The sequence below is a fragment of the Podarcis muralis genome, chromosome 5 (genome assembly GCF_964188315.1).
Source record: "Podarcis muralis chromosome 5, rPodMur119.hap1.1, whole genome shotgun sequence".
NCBI classification, from domain to species: Eukaryota; Metazoa; Chordata; class Lepidosauria; order Squamata; family Lacertidae; genus Podarcis; species Podarcis muralis.
The window spans coordinates 57647301-57653300 of NC_135659.1; positions in this window are offsets into that span (position 1 = coordinate 57647301).

Genomic DNA, 6000 nt, shown 5'->3' on the forward strand with positions numbered 1-6000 from the left:
AACATGGAAGCATCAAATATTAAGAGAAATGTTGGAAGTGTTGCTGTTAGAGCAGAGATTGCCATCATTTCACACATGGTTCTATTTTACTCTTGTCTTAAAGAAATGCAGTTGTAACGTGACTTGTATTTTGGTCGATGCAGCATAAATTTGGGGAATCTTCATAATTTCTACACATTCCAGCAGATGGCAGCAACTGTTTCAGTATATGATATAATACAGCCTATTTAAAACAGAGGTTTAGCCACTTGGCTGACTCCAGATTGCCACTATTTTGCAAGAGGGATTCAAGTGCACACTGGAAGGTTAGATTTGCACTGTTAAAGTGGATTAATGGGTTCTGTCACCCTAGCACAACAAACCAAAATTTTAAAAGAATCAGCTTTAATTTTTATTTTTTGTAAATGGTTTTGATTGGTTTTCATAAATGTATAGCGAAATTTAAGCATACAATTAAATCTAAGCATACAGTCATACCACCCCCCCATACCACCTCCCCAAACTTTTTGAAGTTTGGAAATGATGGGGAAATGGATCATAGAATCATAGAAAAGTACATTGAAAATGCATTGAAACGTGTGGGATGAACAATTAACCAACGGAATGATATCTGAATACCTCATGAGCAAATCAGGATTAATGCAGGATGGGTGTTCATTGTTGTAAAACCATCCTGCAAAAAAAATCAAAACAAATGCTCAATGAAATCCAGACATAATTTAACCTTTCTGTGTAAGCAAATGAGGATGAGTGTTCATTAAACAAGTCATCTAGAGAGGGCTAAAGAAGATTCAAACTATGGCTAAGAAATTGTTCCCCTAAAGAATATATGGTTTACTTGACACCATGTGATGCGGCTTCTTTGCTTAACTAATTTGAGTTTCTCTTACTAAATTGACTTCCTACCTAAAGACCTCTGCACTTAGTCCTTCCTGCTATCTGCATATTGCATACTATAATTTGACTTGATCATAGACTTCATTCTTCTATTATATGGTTAATCTACCAGGAATGCCTCCGTGCAGTGGGATGGTCTATATTCCTTAATCCTTTATCAGTGCTGCCCTTTCTTTGATTCTGTAATCGGGAACCTTCCTTTATATACCAGTATGTTGAAAGCAAGCCTGAAGGTTTATCCATACGTCTAGCTTTCCTTCTAATCATCTAATTGGGTTTCGCACAGGCCCCATTACAATTGTGCGGGAACATAATGGCATCAAAAGAAATGCTAATCACACCGTTGAAAATCTGGTTCCACTCCTTCAATTTCTCCTTGTTTCTCCTTCTCCCCCACCCCCCCCCTGTATGTGCTATATAATTTTCCTTTGAAAAAGACATAACTCAGCAATCTGCTGACACTCCCAAGTCTCTCTCCTCAGCCCTCTACAATGCAACTCATAGATGGAACTCACAAATCATTTGGAAGCTATTCCTTGGTTGAGCAGAGCTGGAGCTGAACAAAAGGAGGTCACCCATCCCAGTCCCCTCACCCTCTGTGGAATGGCAGGAATTTCTCCACACTCTATAGTCTGGGGGAGTAATGGCATCGGTGGATGGCTGATTGTTTTTACATCTAAAGCCTGTGCAAGGCCCCAGCTTAGCGCCTGTCAACTGCGGGGGTATTAACCCTAGATCTCTCAGAGTTAATAGAAATCTTGAATACTAGGGAGACAATGGAGGAGGCAATGGCCCTGCCCTTTATTTTACGAACAGTTTTCCTTTGAGTTGAAAAGAAATGCCGGCTGGCTGAGCATTAATCTTGCTCACCTGATACCAGGAACGTGTTCTGGTAGGTTCTTGAGGGTCTCTCTCTGCCTTCATCAGTTTTTCTTCAATTTATTTCCTGATACAGACCACTGATTTAATATACCAATCTGAGTAAGATGGTTTCAAAAAATGGGTTGGACCCAGACTAACCACTGGAGGACTTTTGCTAACTGCTAAAAGGCAGAAGAGAGAGGAGGAGATTTTCAGCATTAGCTCCTTCCTCCCGCAGCCTCTTGTGTCACAGTGTCCCCCACTGAAATTTGCACCAGAAGGTTGGTGGATCCTCAATAACAAGTTGAGAGGTGGCATGGGGTCTGCAGGGTAGGGAAATGGTAAAAATGGTCTTTTCCTCCTTCTGCATGCAGGAGCATCCATTTAGCAGAACCTCCCCTAGATCAGAATTTGCAAATGGAAGTTGCCAGGCTGCTCATGGAGGGAAAACTCTCGATCCAACTCACCTTTCATTAAATTCCCGTTTGTGGAATGCTCTCCTCAGGGAGGTTCATCTGGCGCCTTCATTATACATCTTTAGGTGTCAGGTGTTGTTCCTCTTCAACCAAGCCTTTGGCTGATGATTATTTTATGGCCTTTTAAATGTGTTTGTGTTTTGTTTTAGTTTTAGCTATTTATTTTGTGCTTTTGTCCTGTATTTTTAGCTTGTGAATTACCCTGAGACTTTCGGATGAAGGGCAGTGTTTAAATTTTAATAATAATAATACAGTTGATCTATGGTTCTGCAATAATTGTAATTGTCAAGATGAGCAATAGAGCTAGAAGGCAGGGTTGCTTATGTAGTAGCAGATTAAAAACTTTCTCTTCCCTCTACCATCTTGATTCAGAGGCAGGATACACAGCTTTATGCTATATGTAAACTGCTATTAGACTGTTTTGTAAACGGTTTTGCATTATTATTTTTTACAACCATGCAGTATAGAAAGTTTATTAAATAAATAAATAAATATTCAATCAAGGCTGGGGAAGGGAGGAGGGAATCACAGAACAACAGACGAAATATCTTTGTGTGAGAAGGTGATAGGTAAGAAAGCCTTACTATTTCTAGTGAACTAGCTAAAAATACTTGGGCAGATTTTTGTAACTCTACACACAGTCCTGTTTCAAGGACTCAATGGGTCTTTTTCTTTTCTTACCTTTTGGCGGTATTGGTGTAGTCTGCCATTCCAGGAAATATCAATGAATTAAGAACCAGTAACTTTGACTATTTGGAATGGAAGGTCATACTGGGTATATGTGGAAAGGTCATTTCCTTGGATTTGCAATAAAGCCTCAGAGCTGCCCTATAATCTCAGCATTACAAGGTGCTAATCTCCACCCAAACCAAAAGAGGCCTGGTCTAGGAGCAGGTATTAACAATGACCTCCATACTCTTAATATTTAAGTAAACATATGGCCTTACTTAAAAGGGCAAGTAATGTTTTCCTACTTTTCTAAAGATAAACTTGGTTTGTAGAACTCCACTTTCCAAAGTGCAGCAAAATTGACATAAAATGAATTCATTCCGCAGGTGAGGATCTCCAGTAGCAACACATAATCTCATTATTATTCTGCTAAACTTTCCAAAAATATTGTGTGCAGTACTTTAGGGACATAAGTGGAACATTTCTTGGTATTTCCAGACTAAAAACCTGACACCAAAAGGATGTGAGGAGACCTAAGGGAAAACAGCCCTAGCTTCAAAATGTGCAAGGAACATGCTTGCCTATAATGGAAAATGCAAGTGTCCTTAACCAGGCACATTCTTCATAGCTGGCATGGCATGAGAATGCACACAGTGCTTTGCAGACCGAGAAATACCTTAATGTATGTTATGTTACTGTCTCGGTTTGCATTCGTTATTTCATTGCAAGTCTGCTCATCCAGAGGTACATAGTGTCAATCTGTTTAAAACATCCTTTGTTTTTGTGGCATTCTTGCTGTGCAGGATACTGTATTTTGGGAGCATAGAAAGAAGCAGAATGTGAGATATTAATGTCTTTCACCAGATATCAGGTTCCATGATAGGAGACTCCAGGTGTTAGATGGCAACTTGTAAAATTTGGATTTCTGTAAGATTCTGAAGGCAGAAAATATAAAAGGCAGCAGGTAGTTGCAGAGGTAGCTTCTAAAAGGCACTTCCAGCATCCTGTTACTAGTACAGACCGCAAACCTCCATTCTCAGGCTGGACCTGAAGAGCTATGACTAGTGGAAGAAACTGGTCCAATCTGACTCACTATCAAAAATAATACTATTTATGAGGAACGTGTTGGCTATTTTCACATGGCTCAGATAAGGATTTCTCCTAAAGGGAATGCAAATATACACATCTTAATAGAGAAAAACATCTACCAAGGATTTTATAGAAGGGCAAGATTCTGAGAGCTTTTGCTACATTAACCAGTTTCATGCACACACACAAGCTATCCTTGTTACCTTAATTAAGACATATACACATTTAATTAAATAATGTGCAGATACATTTATGTCATGTACCACATGGGTTCTGATGGCATGGTTTTGGTTTAAAGGATTTTCCGTACTGCATCAATGGCCAGCAAATGTAGAGCAGTGGCTAGATTGGCATAGACTGTCCAGGGTATAAGGCAATGCCATTCCAACGCCTGCTGTTTATTTATGTTTTGTAACTTACCTTTATATCCCACTGTTCTTCCATCATGGAGTTCAAAGCAACATACCTAGGGTTCCACAGTGATTGTTCATACACACACTGAGCCAGACCCCAAACTGCTTAATTTCTGAAATTTTACTTTATCATATACCGTCAGACCATGCACTGAAACTAACGGATATCTCTTTGGAGATGTCAGGAACTGAACCCGCCTCAATAACATGCAAAGTTGGTGTTCTACAGCCTAATTTATGGCTTCTCCTCAGCTAATGTGCTACTGGTGGCTGTTTTCCAGGGCCCTTATTTTGTTGTTGTTCATCAGTCGTAAGTAATTATAAGGGAAAGGATTTTGGCAAACCATCGTTTTTTACCGCTGTATCCTCAGGCAATCCACAACCTTGCACTGTCGATAATGTTTGCCCTGTAGCACATTCCAAAATGACTCTTTCAAGTGAGGAGATAAACAATCTACCTAGACTGTTTTTGACAAGTGCCCACCTGAATTAACCCAGGCATGTATTACTCCGTTCCAGAACTCTTTCAGATCTTCAGCATTAGTGTGTGTGTGTGTGTGTGTGTGTGTGTGTGTTTGTCTGTTTGTGTTTGTTGGGTCAGTCCTGTGTGAATGTGTGATGCCAGGTTAAAGTTAAAATAAACTGTAGACAAAGCTTTGAATAAATTTTGTTCTGGCAGCTTCTGTTTCAGTTACACATCTGAGCTCAGGTCCCTCCTGTTCCAGAGCACAGACCTCTCAGCCTATAAATCTTCCAAGCCCAAATCCCAAAGGATAGTAGTGTGTGTGTCTGTGTGTGTGTTTGTGCCACATCCCCTCCCTCCTGCAGTGGCTGGCAATATTAGAAGTTGAAACTGGCCAAGCTGTGTGTGTGTCTGTGTGCATGTGTGTTTCCTGCAGGTGCTCAAAAGGAAATCGAGTTCCTCTGTAGTCTCCAATGACTTGAAGGTGTAATAAAGGTTGACGTCCCAGGAGAGCTGTGAGCAAGCAAGTTTATATACTGCTTTAATGAGCTCAGTCGGTCTTTCTGATGAAGTTAATTTCATTTTTTCCCCTTCATCTGGTTCATACAGTTGACACAGATATTTCATCTTAAGTGCTCTGCAGCTTTCAGAATGAGGCTATACTTTACATTAGTTTGTTTACTGCTTTGTAGCCGGGTTTTCCCACCTATGCCCCTACTTGTCTGGTGATGAATTAAACACCAATGGGAAAACAAAACTCTCTCCCTTTGCACTGAGTCTGCAGAGAGCTTGTCTACCACTTAATTCCTTTTTATTATGTTTGTATTCTGCCCTTCCTCAGTAGAATTTCCCTCCCCCTTTTGTCCTCAAACAATCCCATGAGGTAGGTTAGACTGAGAAATAGTAATTGTCTCAGGGTTAACTAATAAGCTTCATGACTAAGCCATGCATGTAGTGGTTAGAGAGTCAGACTAGGACCTGGGAGACCAGGGTTCAAATCTCCACTAGGCCATGAAGCTAAATTTGGGCCTTGGGCCAGCCTCTCGGCCTAACCTACCTCACAGGTTTGTTGTGCAGATTAAATGTGGGGGTGGGGATCATGTATACCACCTTGGGCCCCTTGAAGGAAAAG